We start from the raw sequence: 19,457 nt of genomic DNA, 5'->3' as shown, positions 1-19,457 counted from the left end.
GTTTTTTTCAGGGGCCAGTAACATGAGTTTTCAAAGACACTGTCTTTTTATTATTGAAATGCCTGTCTTTTATTTCATTTATTCTGCTTGTGCTAGCCACATGGTTAAAGTTAGGAAAACAAACAGCAGATACTTTCCAGTGAGGAGTGTTTACATTAGGTCTAGCTTATCTGTGCAACGAATAATCTATGAACTCTCTCTGGCCTTTCGGGTAAGCAAACGTAAACCTCATTTCCCTTTATTGTCCACTCCACGTAATAACTAGCCTTTGCGAAGGTCTTCACAGAGGTTGTTCAACCCAGGATGTCTCCTGGGGATTTCCTTTAATGACTAAAGGGATCGCTGTATGCATTATTGAATAGTAATATTGGAGCTGTGATGGTCTAAGGATAAAGCAAGCAAGTTTATAGGAAGAGGTAAGAGCTTATATTAGGCTCATCAATACAGGAAGAAAAAGAGAAGCTTCAAGCACGAATGCTTTCTCCCGTCTCTGAGGGTAGACTGATACACACCAAAAGCTCAGGCACATAACCATACAGACCCATCTCTTTCTGTGAGCATTCATGCAAACCCTCTATGAGCTAATTCAGTTCAGCAAACTAGTTGAGGACCAACCCAGCAAAACACAGTGGATTTGGGGTGGGATCAACAGGTTGAATTGGCCCCTTGCAGAGGGCTCTGCAGCCCTTCCCAGAGCCATTGCTCCTTTTCACAGGTAGGTGCTGAGGCTGTGACTTCCTCAAGGCACTCGTGTAGCTAGTACCACGGCTAGGACGAGTCATATTCCTTGCAGCTCATCGTGCTTTTTTCTCTATAAAGACACAGAAGATGAACTAGCCTGAGAAACATATACTTTAAGGGCCTCCTGCCTAGCACTCTGAAGGTGCTCATGCTGATTTCACTGCTCATGCTGATTTCAATGACATTTGGATCAAGTCTCACGTAGCTTGACAATTCAAGGCATGATGAGAAATCTTACCCTGCTGTAGAAAAAAGAGAAGTCTTACCCTCCTGTACAGAATACAGGTTTTAAAAGGCAAAGTAAAGCCACCAAGTCTGAGCTGCAGACTAGCACATGGCAAAGAGCTTTATCTATGTATTGTCATATAAGTCTTCATTGGAGTATTTAGATAATTTCTTTTAAGGACTTATCTAATTCTGATGCAAAAACACAAGGATGAAGGATCTGCTGCACTTCTTCACATTCAGTTTGTGACCTAAACTGATAAAAAAGAAAGCCGATTATTTTTTACTTAAATTTGTGCAGACTTGCAGTGTATATTTTGGCTAATCCAGTTAACAACTGTAGGCTTTTAAGAAGAAATATCTTTGAAGGCAAGATTAAATGATGAACTGAGAGGCTTAGAGTCCTTGTGTAGTTCTGAAGACTCTTGTTTTTTCATTCCATAAAAACCCACCATGTTTTATGGTCTCCCACATGAACGCAATATGTGCATGAGCTGACTGGAATGAAGTTGCTGACTGAGCTATGAACATGAAATGCCTCACCCTTATCTCATTTTTGGCTGGTTTCACCTGCTGCAAACTTCACGGTGGTTCCTTTGAAACCTACCCTTTTCTAATGACTCATTTGGAAATTATGGGGTTTTGTGCCTAAGTGTTCTGTTATGAAAGAGGGAAATAAAGATCCTTCTCTCACTGTTCTCTCATTCCACAGTTACTATCACCAGGCAAGACTGTTTTTCAGGAAAAGCATAACTCTAAAGCTTCACCTTTCTCCTTCAGAAATCTCCTTCCTAGGAAACTGTTTTTTGTTCACTCAGGTTTTCCAGGTGAGCCTCAGGTACTGAAGAGATTGTGCCAAGTGTGCAAGGCTGCTGTCCTCCTGCACTTCTAATGGACATCAGTCCTAGTGGAAGACCAAAAGAAGTCAATACATTGTCCATAGGGAGACAGCGGGAGAAACAAATGGCATGGCCAATGCTCTAGGTCATCCCTTACAAAAGAAGGAGACTAGTTATATGAAAATCAGGCCAGCCTTTCAAAGTGAACCATGTCCCATATTGTAGAGAAAAGCAACTTTCCTCCTCCCAGATATTGTCAATCTGGTGTAGGAGAAAACTCGTGATCCCAAATCACATCTTCAGCAATTAGCAAAACAAGCAAAACCAGGCAGCTGACATACAGCAAAATACCCACACTGAAACACTGTACCAAACCATCACCCGTCAACAAGAAAAGGGGGAAAATTGCTCCCTCCTCTTACTGCAGTCAACTTTTGTAATATAAGAGTGAAAATATTCTCCTTGATCCTGCAAATGCTAAAGTAGAGGGTGTACAGGAATTGTTGGGACTTGAGAACACACCACTGATCAAACCAAAGGACAGGCAGTGTAGACATGTCTGTGAAGGCATCACTTAACAGTATGGACTCCACTCAGTGCTAATGGGTACTTAGTGTGACATGCAAATTGAAGACTTCCAACTTCACTGCACTCAGGTGCAGTGAAAAATGTTTTTGGTGGAGTACTGGTGGGTGTTTAGCAGCTCTGAAATAAAATATTAACCTATAGTACAAGCAGACAAATTGAGAAAGAAAGGGAGTTTGTTGTGAGCAAAAACTATGTAGCTGAATGAAAAAAGAGAGCCCCAGAAAGTACAGTGCTCTTGTTCTGAGTTTTTAAAAAGACTTGGTAAATACATCTACTTAAGTGCAGGAGAACAAGCTCACTCTCATTTTCTACAAAAATGTGATTTAAAGAACTTTAGGGGAAAGTGATGCATTCTAGGTAACATAATACAGAAATTCAGTGGTTTACTTTTTGCCCACAGATTCTCTTTAGGGTCTACAGGTACTCATAACATCAAGAAACTCATTGCATTGCCTTTCAGGAATTGCTTACCAAGTACTGCCACCACTACCATCCCACCACTACCTATGGCTCTAGGTAGAATAGAGCCATAGAATGGCTTGGGTTGGAAGGGACCATAAAGACCATCTAATTCCACCCCCCTGGCATTGGCAGGGACACCTCCCACCAGACCAGGTTGCTCAAAGCCCCATCCAGCCTGGCCTTGAACACCTCCAGGGATGGGGCATCCACAGCTTCTCTGGGCAACCAGTGCCTCACCACCCTCATAGGTGAGGAAATAAGGAATTTTTCCTTACATCTAAACAACCAGGTAACCACCACCACGTAACCACCACCATGGAAAATTCTTCCTGAAAAATTAGCTACTGGGAGTTGGAGCCTAACTATGTCGTGATGCCACATTTTCTTCTTTTTCCTCCTCCATTTAAGGTTTGCATTTTCTCACCTCAGTTTGTGTGCTCACAGTAACCTCCTTTCGATCTATTGTTCTAGTGGAGCGGAATATTCTCAGTGCCACTACACTACTAGCCTTCTATTAATTTCTTGCTGGGGAGAATGTAATCTTAGGATGAGCATTTTGCATATGCCACTCATTAGAGTGTTGTTGTTGGAGAGAAGATCAGCAATGGATAGAAACAACCACATGTCTCTGCAGGGGGGCAAAATATTTAGCCTAGGCTGCTCCGACTCGGGAGTAGTCCTGGGAGTAGCCATGGCACAAGATTCCTCACAGGGCCACAATTAATTCTTGCTTCTCCTCTGTCCCACAACGGTAGCAAGTTTCAACCGGTCCAGACTGAAAGCAATTAGAGACCCATTCATTATCATAGCTTTGTTCTGCGGCTGATTCACGGAGCAAGGGAGGAAGCACCGCCAAGTCTTCTCACACAGGAGTGAACATACCAGGAGCCGGGCTGAAGTCAGGACGTAGCACATCACCAGCAGCAGCTGTCAGAGAGCACCACAGTCCCATAACACAACCCCAGAGGCAACGCAGATAGAGGGAAAAAAGGTAACCTTATCTCAGTTTCTTTGCCTCTGTAAATGAGTAGCTAAACTTCATTTCTCTCTTTCTCTGCAGTCTCACAGGCTTTCTTCTTGCTGAAATACTGGCATCCTGAGCAACAATCATTGCTGGAACAACATCTGCACCTTAATCCACCTTGGACTGCAACCTTCTAAATAATGTTACTTGGATTCTCCTCAGTTACAGTGGTTTGGCACTGGCGTAACTCCACTGGGTGTACTGATGGCCATTAAAGAGGAAAAGTTATCTCACTCACTACATTATTACTCCATATTTGATTTTTCTTCTCCCTCCAGTCTACCCCCTTGCAATAATAAAGAGATCTTTCATATGATTATTAGCTAGCATAACTAAGCTGCATAGCTATTCATCAGTTAAATAACTCAATCCTTGCTCTGAAATTCCACGCACAAAGGAGAATGCATAGTGAAAGCCTATTTGGAAAAAGCAAATATTCCATGTTGGCGTATACATTAATGACTGTCTCATAGTCATTTCAAATTCTTGGCATGTTATCGTTATATTTTTTTCCCAGCAAGACACAGAAGTTGCTTGGCAAAGCATTCATCAAAGCACATAAGCATATGTCTTAATAGATGCTTTAAGTTAGTCATATGGTCAAGTACTTTGCTAGACTGGAACCTGTGTGTTGCACTGCGGCTGCTTCTAGAGATCTGGCACACTTAAAAGTGCAGACAGACAGACAAGGAAGTGCAGGGCTGAGAAAAGGAAAAGCAAACGTGAAATTATATGATGACTGCCTCTGCTCCAGATAATGCACGGTCTTAGTGACATAATGAAGTGTGAATTTAAATAAAAAATAAAATTATTTTACCAGTCATGGCTTACCTACACCCTTGTCATTATCAGCCCATAAGCATGGAGGAACATCCTTGAAAAAACAGGCAGGGGCCACGTGGATAGGAAGAGTGTAGGGCAAGGCAAAGGTGATATTTGGAAGATGATGACAAATGACACATCAAAGCTGATGCCACTGGCAAACTGGAGGGGACTTTTGCAGAGAGAAGATTTGAGGCATGTATAAAGCAGAAGGACAACACTGGAAGACTGAGAAGCTTTAAGTGATAGAGGATGAAATAGTAAACAACTAAGAATAACTAACCATACGTAACGCTTCTGATTTAACCTGCTGTAAGTATGGTTTGACATACATACACTATCAGTGAATGAGAGAAATCTGTCTCTAGTTCACCCCACAGCTCATGTAATGTACTGGGTGTCATCTCTACACATTTGTGAACATCTGTGGATAAGCATTTTGCTCTGTTTCCATACATGTGTGCATTGTTAAATTGTGATCTTCAACCCATTGTTTGAAGCTGATTCTTTAGACTACCAGCCTAGCCAGAAATGCTGTTAACAAAACATTTTGCAGTATATTCCATACAAAAAAAAAATTCCATCTCAAACCACTACAAGGACTGTAGTTTCATGAACCTTGAAGAGTCAGGATTATGGAGTGACAAGGAACAGGTGGGAATATTCTTCTGCACTTTCTGATAGGGAGCTGCAAAAAGAAAGAAATTGGCTGTGTTTTTATTTTCAGTGCATTTTTCCTAGGAAAGAAACATATCTTCTTCCAAACAAAGCTCAGGGTGTGCAGGTTTGTAGTGGAAGACAACTGTTTTTTAACATGCAAACAAAGTGCTAAGTAAATATCAGCATCTCATCATGCTATTTTTTCAGTAACAAAGTTTCTGCTATTATGGCTCCCTTGGCAGAGATGTGTTATGATAAATAAATGAATTTGAGACAAATTATCACTTCTAAAAAGTTTAATAGCAAGAGCTATTTGCTTTTGTTAAAATGCATTTTCTGTTTTGGGATGCATAACTTATTAAACATCGTTGTATAGGGAAGTGAATTCTTCCACTCCACAAAATGAAGACTAAAGTAAAAATAAGGTGGACCCAGATTCTTATCCTAAACACATGAACTTAACAGGAAGGTGTCTCCTCTGCTTTCAGCATAGTCTTTCTGGATTTAGGCAAGTATAAATGAGATCAGCATATGATACCTTTTCAGATACTTAACGAGCAAAATACTCAAATGGCAAAACAATTTCCAGACAGTTCCAGTAAGCGCATTATGCTAGTAATTTAATGACTAATTGCAAAATCTATTATCTTAGAGATGAAAAGATTTTGGAAAATTTAAGATCAGATTTCAAGTTCAAGAAAAACAGGAAACAAAAAGAACAATAAACTAAATACTGGAAAAAGCATGGATGACTCAAAGTCCTGCAATAGAAACTGCAGTAAGCTTCCATACACGTTAATAGGATTAAAACCAATTATAAGATATGAGGGAAAAGTTGAGCTCTGTATTGAATGTGAATTAGAAACTTTCAGAGAACCATTCAAAGTGAAAAGGAAGGACAAAAGCTTGAGCCTTGCCTTTGCCAAAACTGAACAGCAAACGACCGAGAGGCCAAAGCAGTAATGCTTACCAGGCAAGACAGCAACATCTGGACAAGGCTTAACACTCTTGAAAGGCCAAGCGGCATAATTGCCAGTTGTACGAAGTGTCTGAGGCATTGAAATGTCTAAGGCAATTTATTCAGCAGTATACAGCTAATCAAGCAGGGGAAACAACAACCCAGGAGAACAAACTATTATGTTATTTGAAAGGGTAGATGTGAAAGAGCTTATAAATATTGTTACAGGGACCTGGCTGTATGAGAGGCTGATGGCTACACAGTGAGACAAAACACTAGCTCTCACTGGGTAAAATTCACCTCTGTAGAAAAGGCCAGTTCTGAAGACTCAAGTGGGACATAAATAATGCAAAAGCCTTACGATGGCTCTTCTTGAAGGGCTGAATTTAGCATACTGTGCTTACCCTAATGACTACAAGGAGAAAGAATATATTGGGGGCAAGAAAAACAGGGCCAAGATTGTCAAGAGCTGTTATGAATTTTTCTAATAAGTTTCTGGGCCAGAGGTTTCATGCATATTTTGGTGGGTTTCAGTTTATTTTCTCTTTTATCTCAGTCTCTGAAAATGAAAATAACATTCAATTTTCTAGATTGTATATAAGAGCTTCAAGTGCCCAGGAGGCATGGAAACATACAAATCCTTGGCTTATCTCAGACATAAATGTCCCAAGAGTAGTCACTGAAATGATGGAAACTATGAGCCATTAATGGTGTTGGAGTAGATACAGATAATATAAGATGATAGCATAGGCTTGAAACATTAATACCCAAGAAGAATCAACTCTGCACACTTGTATGTGCAAAGAAGTATCAAACAACTGCTTTGCAGAGAATGGTAAGAAATGGTGCAAAGGATAGAAGCAATCGATAAGCCCTTTAAGGGAAGAAAAGTTATGAGATGAACCAGCTGGTGCCTCCATTTTCTTCTCACCCTCTTATCAGCCTTCCACATCTTCTTATGATGTACCATTGTAAGACACAAAGGCACAGCTAACCCCCTTTTAACATATAGTGTTATTAACTTAAATAATGCCAGTGCTTTGGAATCAGGAGATCAAGGATGACAGCTGTTCAGTTGTGCAACAGTGATAGACAAATGAAGCTTACACACCAGGCAATTCAACAAGACCACAAAGGACTGGCACAAAGAAAGTGTGTCTTCCTTGAAATGGAAGTGGGCATACCCTTCTCCAGTGGGACATAAGCAAGATTCCTGAATTATTCTTATATCACCAACAGAGGGTGACAAATTCCAGGTGATACCAACATTTACGCATACATAGATATTAAGAACAGGGAGGATCTTCTACACGTGCAGATCTTACCTTTGCAGGGGAAGGAGGGACAGACATCATCCTCTTCTGCAAAATGAATAGGAGCAAACAGAAAGGCAAAGAACATGAAAGAAGTGTGAGCATCTCCAGTCAAAATGCACAAGGAAGATAAAGGGAGCATAGGAGAAAGTAACCTGAATTCCATCTAAAGAAGGGAACCTAGAAGGAGAGGTGAAGTCCAGAGATGGTTAGCAGAGAAACCAGAAAAGCAATTCACTTTCTTAAAACTATTGCAGTGTCAAGCTCAAATCTTCCTTCCATTATCTTAATCGTAATACATCGAAGACTCGGTATGTGTCTAAATATCTAGCATCCAGCAAGTAGCTCGGCTAGGTTTTAAAGTAATAAAAACGTCTTAAATCCCCTCTAATTTCCTACCTTTATGAGCAGCAATTAAGACTAATCAGCACACTCATCTGATTTAATCTGAGCTTTGAAAATCTTTTTTTTTCTTTTCTTCGAAACATTGCACATTGCAGAAGTTAAATGTCAAAGTTATAGATCTGCCTCATACTTTTTTTGAATGTTTTTCCCCATTATAATGAAGAGAGAGCAATATCACGTTTACTGAGCTCTATTTGTCTTCCTTCCTATGCTTCTCAGTCCACATATCTATCAAATCTAGGGACCTGTGTTTTACTAAAGTAACTGTATTTACTGATCTTTTCCAACACCTTCTATTCTCTTTACCTTATCCATATGCTTTTCTGGTCTTACTATGTGAAAACAAATAGAAAACTGTGTGTCCATAGACAAAGTTAATAGTGGTGCAATTTATAAATACAAACCTAGAAAAGGATAACTAAGAACTCCTGGTGTTGTCTTGCATGGCATTTATTCTTCCCGTAATGCCTCTTATTCCCTTAGAATTGCTTTATCCCTTGATAATTTCTCCAAACAGCTCATTATTTTAACTAGCTGATTATAGTGTTGCCTTATAAAGAGTGCTTATTCTTCATCATCTTAAGAATTATTTCTACAATCTCAGTGCAGAGACAATGTGTTTTGTTCTTGTTCTTTCTGAAAGGTTTGTATTTTAATCAAATCACAACACAACTACAACACTCCAAATAAACAACAACATAAAATCTAGATCTTAACTACAACCTTCTCTATTTATCCATTAAAGTACTTCTGCACTCCCCATTACTTTGGTGTTCAACCATCTCACTTTACTTAATGTAGTTTTATAGACCTGAGCTATTATCCCCATATGCCTGGATCGAGAACTGAAGCAAAGAGGGTGAGCTTGTGAGCATGGTTTCATCAAAAGCATGAACAGATGTAGGCTCGCAGTGCTGATGGAGAGGCTGAGCGTGTCTTCCCATTGTGCCGTGCTCACAGGTCCCCTTGTGCAGGCACCAGCTCGGGCACCGGGGCGCAGCCAGCTGGGCCCACCAGCCACAGAACTGCACAGTTGCTTTGCCTCTGAGCATCAGGACCACATATTTCTGCCTGATAAAACATTTTGTTGCATGAAACAGCTTCTAAAATACTCTCTTATGAACCGGTTGTAATTTTGAGAGGGAATAATATTTAGTTTATTATTTTTTTCCCCACAGAATTTAATTCAACATACAGGATGTAGCACAGATATATCCCTCCTCTAGAAGTCTGTACAGTGCTCCAGAATAAGCCTGCCAACTCTTTTTGGATATTAGCAATATGCTGAAACTCTCTCACAAAGCCAGGACTCAGATCAAACAGGAGCAGTGAGCAGCAAGAGATGATTTCCTCATTTTCATGAGCAGGTACCACAAATCCTTAATCAAGCTACTAAATCCTTTGCACTATTTGGCATAAGTGTTTGCAGAGCTCATTATTTCATTTTCTTTGGCCAGAAGTGGGAAAGAAGGGTAAGATTATACAGTGACTTCATCCAGTTCTCTCAGGATACCCCAGGATAGCTGCTCTACCTGTGTAGCTGACACATCAGTCCTCCAGAGTTCAACCCTACAGGAATGGGATTGACTGGAAGAGCTTATGCAGCAGCATAGACTGAAATGCCAATAACAGTTTGACTAGACACATTTCCAAAGGATTTTCTTAGACCTCTGTAAAATGGCGTAGATTGGAAGAACATCACAGAATAGTTGAGGTTGGAAGGGACCTCTGGAGGTCAGACACCCAAAGAAAGTTGCCCAGGGTCATGTCCAGATGTTTTTTTAATCTCCAAGGAGGCAGACTCCACAACCTCTCTAGGTAACCTGTGCCAGTGCTTCCTAATGTTCAGACAGAACCTTTTGTGTTCCAGCTTGTGCCCATTGCCTTTGTCTTGACATTCAGCATCACTGAAAAGAGCCTGTCTCTTTCTTCTTTGCACCCTCCCTTCAGGTATTTATAGACACTGATGAGATCCCCCTGAGCCTCCTCTTCTCCAGGCTCATCTTTCTCAGTCCCAGCTCTCTCAGCCTCTGCTCATAGGAGAGGTGCTCCAGTCCCTTCACCGTCTTTACTGCTCTATGTTGGACTCTCTCCAGTATGTACATGTTTCTCTCACACTGGGGAGCCCAGAACTGGACACAAGACTCCGGGTTCAGCCTCGCCAATGCTGAGTGGGCAAGAAGGATCACCTCTCTCAGCCTTCTGGCAATACTAGCCCAATGCAGCTACGAATACTTCTTAGCTTTCTTAGCAGCAAGGGCACGTTGCTAACTGACTCAAGTTCAACTTGGTGTCCACCAGAACCCCCAACTCCTTTTCTGCAGAGCTTCTTCCCAGCTGGGTGGCCCCTAGCATGTCCTGGTGCCTGGGGCTGTTCCTGCCCAGGTGCAGGACTTTGTACTTGTTGAACTTCATGAGATTCTTGTCAGCCCACCTCTCCAGCCTGCTGAGGTCCCTCTGGGTGGCAGCATGGCCCTCTGGTGAATCAGCCACTCCTCCCAGTTTTGTGTCACCCATGAATTTACTGAGGGTGCGCTCTATCCCATCATTCAGATCATTAACGAAGATGTTAAAGAAGTCTGGACCCAGTACTGACCCCTGGGGTACCCTGCTTGTTACTGGCCTCCAACTAGACATTGTGCCACTGACCACTGCCCTCTAGGTCTGTCTGTTCAGAAAGTTTTTGATCCACCTCACTGTCTGCTCATCCAGACCATACTTCAACATATTCTTTACAAGGGTCTTATGAGGGACAGTGTCAAGGCCTTACTGAAGGCTGTCCAGATAGACAATCACTGCCTTCCCCTCATCCATCAGGCTGGTCATTTATTAAAGAAGCTTATCAGGTTGGTCAGGCATGACTTCCCCTTGGTGAATTCGTGCTGACTACTCCTCACAGTTTTCTTTTACTTCACGTGCCTCAAAATGTTTTCCAGCATTAGCTGTTTTATTACCTTTCTAGGGATTCAGGTGAGGTTGACCAACCTGTAGTTCCCTGGGTCCTCCTTCTTGCCCTTCTTGAAGATAAGAGAGATGTTTGCTTTCATCTGGTCTTCAGGCATCTCTCCCAGTTGTGATGATCAAACAAAGACAGAGTGGCCTCACAATTGCATCTGCCAACTCCCTCAGCACTCATGGGTGCATCACATCAGGGCCCATGGACTTACCAATGTCCAGTTTGCTTAAGTCTTTCTTGAATTGAATTTAGGAAATTTAAGGAAAAGGAGTTTTTCTAAAAGCCTCTGTGCTATCAAACTCTGAGGGCGAAAGGATCCTTAAATCCTTAAGACAGGGTGCAGCCTCACATACTTCCCTATTCTGGAATTTTCAAATATCTGTGACCATGGAAAGAATATCTTTGTTATCAGTATCTGGTTCCTCTTTCAGGATTTCGGCCAGAAGTGAGCCAAGTTTCCAAGACATGTTCTCCCTCACCCAAATACAATTAATTATTGTTAGATTTTTCCTCTCTTCAGGATGAAACGACCCATTTGTGAGTGTTGGTCCAGATCCCAGGAAGCCATCTGCTTGGAAGACAAAGGCCTCCCAAAGTGCATTAACCTGGTATTTATCTCCACTCCACAATGTCCTGCAGACTGATATTTGCAGAGGGAGGAGAACAAGGACAGTGTGCGTCCTTGGTTTCCAGACCCCGGAGATCACTGACCCAAATAACCTCTCCCTAAGTTGACAGGGAATGCCAAATAGAGCTGTGTTGTGGCTAAATGCTCAAATGGTGGGGTAGGAGGAGGCAGACTTCTTTGGACAGTAGACTTGCCAATAAACTCAAAAAATGATGAGCAGAAGAAATCTGGGTAGTCATGAACCTCAAGACTTCAGAGGTAGGCAAACCTCCCACCCCAAAAATCCACTTTGGAAAAAACAGACTCATAGACGAGATAATAAGAGACAACTATTAAGTTACAGGCCAGTAGCTGGAGGGGAGAGAGAAATGCACCTCTGAGTACTCCATGATTTTGAGAAGTATTCAGCTGGCAAAAGCATGAAGAATAATATAAGACCTATAATAAAAAATATGGGGCAAGTAAAATTGTTATTAAATTGTACTGTTTTTGAGTATTCTTAAGATGTTATTTTGGCTCTACCACTATTAAATTCATTACTTTTTCATATTAGCATGTTTCATTTACTTGGCAAAACTGATGACAACAACAAAAGTTCTATCAAAATGTCACCAGATCACATGAGAAAGTAAGTACTTACAATAATGGTTTGGTTAAATTATCTCCTCTGGCCTCCTTGGCGGTAAATCTGGATTACTTGGCTCTAACGTTGTCAAAAGAGGCTTTGTAGAATACCATACGGCTAAAAACATAATGAGCTTTACTAGAGGGGAGCATAATTCTAAAGTTCAGCAGAAGGTGTATGTTTGTATGCAGTGACTAAGCATATGCAAGTAGGAGGCAATTACAGATGGCTGGAAATATGCTACTACTGCAAAACACATATGATGTTTAGTATCCCAGAGCAGAAAGCAGAAATGCTCTAAAGTACACAAGCTCGACTACTAGCTGATACAGTGATGCTGAATTTGTGTTATTTGGGACCATAGCATCGCACTCAGCAGCTGCAGATCAGCAACAAAAGGTTGCTCACTTCTTTTTTTTTTATTATTGAAAAGAAGTTAAGAATGTGATCATAGAGAATTTGCAGAGATAAGAGGAAGGCACAAAGTGGAAAACAGTTTAGTAATTTACATCCAGTAAGAGCTCGACTGAAAACAAAAGTATGAGTTAACGATGAGACAGTACACTTGGGGCATACAGGAAATCTCTTACCTACATTCACCAGAGTGGCTAGCCTGTCCTCCTGCTCGATTTGGGGTTACCTTATCAGGTTTTTGCTACACTACAGCTCTGAGATTGGTTTGGGCTTAATAAATACTGCTGCTGAGTGTAAAATATTAATCAGAGGTGCGCTAATTCTTTTAGGTATGATTTACGTGTGTATTTTTCTCTTTTATCTAAGCTGCTGCCTGTCCATTGAGAGATTAGCCCTTACAGTTCTCACCCATTTGCACCTTAACTTGGGAGGTGTCCTGCAGGAGGCTTATCAAGGAGACTGTTTTGGAAATGTTGAGTGGGAACTGTCATTAAGGTGTTACTTGTTGGAGACGACAACAGATCCTAGTCCCTCCCTGCGGGGGAACAGAGACCTTTCACTGGATGACCAGATGTATTTGGAAAAGAGATGTTTGAAAAGAAAAACACCAAAAAAAACCCCACACCTTCAAAACCAAACCACTCTCCACTCCCTATTCCACCCATTTAGGTTTCAAATCAAAAAAGAATCCTACTGATATCTACAGACTGATCAGAGGTCAGCAGAGTGGAAAGAGCCTCCCTGATTTTAAAAGAAAACAAGCCTACAAACAAGAGAAAGCATGACTATGACCCAAGCTACTGTTTCCAGTAGTAGTTAGATAGCTTTGCATTGGATGAAAGTAAAGACAGGTAACCAGACATTCTCAATATATTCATAAATTAGAACTACTCAGATACTTTTTCTTTTTTTTTTTTCCTTAAGGTCTGTTCAGCAGCCTTAATTTATGGTCAGCAGGGCACAGAACTCTGCCTGGAAATTGCATCGAGTGCAATTGCGTTTTAAAAGACTGGATAAGTGAAAAGAAAGGATTTCCTGCAGGAATGCAGGAGATAATATACATTAGCATATTCTGGCTAGAATTTACATGTGTACTCTAGTTTAATAAATAAGTCCAACTGAGACCCTCTTTTGGAAAAGTTACTCTGTGAGTATTCACACTTCCTATGTTAGGGAATTAGGACACATACACGCTGATGTAAAATTGGCGGAGGACAAATTTGAAAGTTCATGTTTTACTCTACATTGCTGACTAGAAGAACCTGGTAACTTGATGGGAAGCCTAGACTGACTGTCCTCCTCACGTGGGCAGCACAAATGGCCTTAAGAATGTGCTGGACCCAGTCAGTCCCCTTTGGTAGAACTGGATATTGAAATATCTCAACTTGATCTCGAGCTAGCTAATAAAGACAACTTGAACAGTCTGCTCTCTGCTTCAGGGGTCTACTACCTGGATTGCCCCTTCCTTCTCAAATAAGCTTCATATATTTGCTCCCCCCTGAGTTTCCATCCTCTGACTGTACCCCAGTAAGCGTTGTTAGGTTAACTGTACACCTTTAAACACCCTTCCGTTTAACACCCTTTCCAGGGACGAAAGGATTGAGAGAGAAAATCCAGCCCAGGCTTACTGCCCAGCAACACCCTATTCCATGCTTAAAGTGAAACTCTTTTTCTGAAGGAATAGTTCCAATTTTTCTGTAACTGTGTTTTGCTGTGAGTCATTAAGACCATGTGCACTCGACTACAAACACTCACTAACAGATGTATAACTGGACACATTGCAAAGGCACCATGCTTTCACAGACGAGCTCCAAACTACTTAATGATGACCACGGGGCTCCAGATCTGACATTGGGAACCACTGCTGTAGAGCATATTCTCACCACCAAATAAGCATGGGGACACCAATTTGTTACAATCACTACCGTAGGATCCCTATTCACCCTCCCTTACCTCTCTCATGCTCCATCATGCACTAACGCACGGTGGCTGTCGGGAACTACCACGGGTGGACACAGGATGGATCATCCTATGGCTCTATGACCTCAGTCAGCTCAGTGGGGGAGATCACAGAATCACAGAATCGTCTAGGTTGGAAGAGACCTCCAAGATCACCCAGTCCAACCTCTTACCTAATACTAACAAGTCCTCCACTAAACCATATCACTAAGCTCAACATCTAAACGTCTCTTAAAGACCTCCAGGGATGGTGACTCAACCACTTCCCTGGGCAGCCCATTCCAATGCCTAACAACCCTTTCAGTAAAGAAGTTCTTCCTAATATCCAACCTAAACCTCCCCTGGCGCAACTTTAGCCCATTCCCCCTTGTCCTGTAACCAGGCACGTGGGAGAATAGACCAACCCCCACCTCGCTACAGCCTCCTAAATGATGATGGAATGAGATGAGGATGGAATGAGATGAATGAGATGGAATGAGATGATGATGGAATGGGATGAGGAACTGGAGAGCAGAGTCACTTCACAGGGTGCCAGAACAGCTCTTTCACTAGCTCTGGCACCCAATCCCATGCATTTTTACTGTTAGAAAAAAATAGCACTAGAACAAAAGTCAAGAAGATGGAAATGCATTTTATGTTGAGGAGGTGATGGTCCTTTTTCTTTCATGTGCACAGTGACTAACATATTTACTTCTGGAAGAACAAATCCTACTGCAAAGAGAAAAAGTCATTGGTGTTGAGTAGCAACAAACTAGTTGTTTAATTTAATAAAAATGCTAGGAGAATCTCTGAATATGCTGCTCTCAATCCATTCTCCGCCCAGCCTGTGTTTGTGCTTGGGATTGCCCCAACCCAGGTACAGGACCTTGCACTTGGCCTTGTTGAACCTCATGAGGCTCGCACAGGCCCACCTCTCAGGCCTGCCCAGGTCCCTCTGGATGGCATCCCTTACCTCCAGCGTGTAGACCCCACCACACAGCTTGGTGTCATCGGCTAACTGCTGAGGGTGCACTAAATTTCACTGCCCATGTCACTGACGAGTATGTTAAGTAAGTCCCAATCCCAATCCTGACCCCTGAGGAATGCCACTTGTTACTGGTCTCCACCTGGACATTGAGCCGACGACCACAACTCTTTGAGCGCGACCATCCAGCCAATTCCTTACACACCAACTGCTCCATCCATCAAATCCATGTCTTTCCAGTTAGAGACAAGGATATCATGCAGGACAGTGTCAAATGCTTTGCACAAGACCAGGTAGATAACTTTTTGTGGACCTTTTCCTCACAATATAAAGCTGAAAATTACAGCACAAGATTTAAGAAACAAATTAGGGTACAGAAAAATTTTCAATGTGGATTAAAACTTATCTGCTAAGAGGTTATTTTGTATCAATTACCCCAAACCTCTTTCACTTTCTACTGCAGTAACAGTGATATTTCTAGACTAGATAAATTACTGTTTTTATAAGCTTTGATACTATTTCAGTAAATAATATATCAACATCTATGTTCCTAACTATAGTCCAAGTATGGGAAACATGTTTTGCTGTTTTGTAAAACATGCTTTTTTTTCTTTTTTTTTTTTTTTTATGAGATCAAATGTTTGTTTATCAGCCTGATAGCAATCTTGACAGCAGAACTAAGTTTATGAGTGCACTCTGAATCACCATAAAATTTCTACTTACTGCTTTTCAAAATGATCTGGATTAATTTTTTTTTTCCACTATCACCTAGTTTACTCAATTTAATGGAAAGTATGACAGTATTATAAATGGATTAAGATGTTATCTGATTTTTGCTGTGATTTCTATTTCCTTGTGTTTTCACTCAGAAGTAATGTTCTGTGTGTTGTTGCAAAGATACTTTTTCAGGAAAAAAAAAAAAAAAAGCATCTGTTCATATCAAAACAACAAACTAAAGGGAAATTACATTTGTCATTGAACTGCAGGACTCCAGGCTCCTGCCACAAAGAAAGAAGTGAGGAACTACTCTGTACTTCAAATTAGCTCTTTTATGTATAGAATGTATAGGCTAGACATATAGATTACAATAAATGCATAGACTAAAAACACATAACAAAATCCATCAGTTCCAAAATACTGCTTTTCTGATTGCATGACCTGTGATTTTGATGAATAAGCGAAGTTTAAATTAACATGAGGCCTGATCAGACAGCAACCTAAAAACAAAACCAGATCAAACACAACAAAAAAACACAAATTCCTCTAAAAATATAGTACTTACGACTTTAAAAAAAAAAAAAGACAGGGTATATATACTAAATGCTCTGTTGTCAAAACCAAGGTGTTCAAAGAGCATACACTGTCATGTTACATACTGACATTTCACATATGACACTACTTAAAACATACATATTTAATAAAAGATATATGACTTAGGATAAGGGGAAAACACCACAAAAACTATATGTAGTCTTAACATCATACAACCTTCACATCAAACTTATTTAGAACTCTGTTTCTAACCATAAAAAATAATGGAAAAGGGCTTTAAGGTTTTGGATAGCAAGATAAACATTTTTTGGTACTTCCCTATTTTCAAACAGACTTATTCTGATCGTAAAAGAAATTATGCCATGCTGTAAAAGAATGATATCATGCTGGCAACAGATTAACAGGAAACAAATAGATGGGAAGTTACAGCTCCCTGCTCTGTTTACTTAAAATGTTTCCAAAAATAGCTTATAGAAATGCTTCTTCAAGCAAAACAATTTATTTTCCAAGCTCAGCAAATTATCTTGGTGATTACATAACAATCATCTACTTTCAGTTAAAGTATTTCACTATGCAACACTGCTTAACAGGTGAATTTTATTTTTTAGTTCTATTAAACTGAACCCAGTCAATAAAAAGCTGAAAACATCAAAACATTGCTTAGCCATCTTTTTTTCATAACAGAGTCATGTATTTTAATAGTTCAAATGAAGGAAAATATGTTTACCCACTTAAGTTTCAAGATCAAAGAATCACAGAATGGTTGGGGTTGGAAGGCACCTCTGGGTTCACCTGCTCCAACCCCTGCTCAAGCAGGGACACCCAGAGCAGGGTGCCCAGGACCACATCCAGGTGGCTTCTGAAGATCTCCAAGGAGGAGACTCCACAGCCTCTCTGGGCAGCCTGTGCCAGGGCTCAGGCACTGCTGGCTCAGGTTCAACTTGATGTCCACCAGGACCCCCAGGCCCATTTCTGCAGAGCTGCTTTCCAGCTGGGTGGCCCCCAGCACGTCCTGGTGCCTGGGGTTGTTCCTCCCCAGGGGCAGGACTCTGCACTTCTCCTTGCTGAACTTCATGCGATTCTTGTCAGCCCACCTCTCGAGGTCCCTCTGGATGGCAGCACGACCCCATGACACATCAGCCACTCTTTCAAGTTTTGTGTCATCTGCAGACACGGATCCCTTGATCTTCCTCCTTAAGATGTGATGTTACTGCTTGTAGAAAATATAATTACAATGCAAAGAATGCCTATAAAGTGTACAAATTAAAACATGTTTTCCTCTACTACAGATAGGTCTTTGTGAACCCAAGACATCTTGCCTTTAGATGATGAGCAGATCTCTCTCTTTCACTAGAAAGCTACAAGATTTTAAATACGCATACCTACTGAATCAAACTGGGGAAAATGCGTATCAGGAGCGTGTGTCAGACTCAAAGAAAGAGGAAAACAGTGTGCTTTAAACCTTATTTTTCCAAGTATATTCTTTTCACCTCTGTATTGCTTACTGCAGTATGAGTAAATCATTTACATTATTAAATCTATGGTTCAGATGCTAAGTCAGCTGACTAACGCTATGGATTTATCACACATCTATGTTGACTGAGTAAGACTTCAACATATTCTTCCTGACTTACAAAACAGGGGTGCTTCTTTCTTAAGGTAAATCAATCTGAGAAATCACTATATAGTATCATATATACATATATATCTAACTATGTTAAATATACTGAATATCACTATGTTTATTTTTCCAAACTATATTTCAATTTTTCTAATATATATTCCAAAGTACAATCACTTCAGTAGTTAGGATATTCTCATTTTAGCATTAGCATTGTACTTGAACTGGAAGAGCTATCCATTGTGAGTGCCAGATTGTGTGCAAAAAGCATTTACAGCTGAACTCTTCTGAGAAACTGTGTGGTTTAAGCAGCACCTAGTGGTTAATCTGATGTAGACAGTCATTCCTATTTAGCTCTAGCTTCAGTTAGTAAACTTAGAATGTAGGAAGAAAGGAATTTCATTCCATCAGATAAACAAGATCCAAAGCTGGGTTTGTTTTAAAATAGAAATCCTTAAATATAATTACTTTTAATGTAAAACACGAGGAAAAAGACATCACACGCTAAGAAACTGGAGCAGAGTTATTACAGGAGAAAAGATCAATCTTTGACCCAGGAGCACTGGAATTAAATTTCAGCTGAATCTTGCAAGGCAATTTATTTTATTTTTGAACCAAGATGACTTCATGCTTTTCCAGGAAGAGTAAGAATGAGTACTCACAACCTTTGGTGGATGTTATTGTTGTATGATATAAAGCCATCTTGCACCAAGATAACTTTGATGATGCACAGCCTGAGTCAGACAAGTCACTAGCAAGCAACTTCTTGCAGATCCCGATGGAATTACTGAAATTACTGTTCCCAGCTGCATTTGGTAATGTGTTGTGCAACTATGGCACTGTCCAGGTTGTAGGAGAGCTATTAGACTGCTTCAGTGCACTCAGCTAGATTAACACATCAGACTTTCAGCAGTGAAAGAAAATGCCTCACTTTAACCTTCACATCCAACAAGTGGAATAATCTCTACCTGAAAAAAAGAC

At 40.7% G+C, this 19,457-nt stretch overlaps 1 long non-coding RNA gene across 1 annotated transcript; it reads left to right on the top strand.

The window, feature by feature from the left end:
- Positions 1-10,529: 10,529 nt before the first annotated feature.
- Positions 10,530-12,072, top strand: LOC121065196. Its single transcript, XR_005816936.1, has 3 exons — positions 10,530-11,438; positions 11,514-11,879; positions 11,965-12,072. It is a non-coding gene; the product is annotated as an uncharacterized LOC121065196 (long non-coding RNA).
- Positions 12,073-19,457: the final 7,385 nt, after the last annotated feature.

The sequence above is a fragment of the Cygnus olor genome, chromosome 1, assembly GCF_009769625.2.
Source record: "Cygnus olor isolate bCygOlo1 chromosome 1, bCygOlo1.pri.v2, whole genome shotgun sequence".
Taxonomy (NCBI): Eukaryota; Metazoa; Chordata; class Aves; order Anseriformes; family Anatidae; genus Cygnus; species Cygnus olor.
This window is presented reverse-complemented; position numbering and strand designations above follow the sequence as displayed.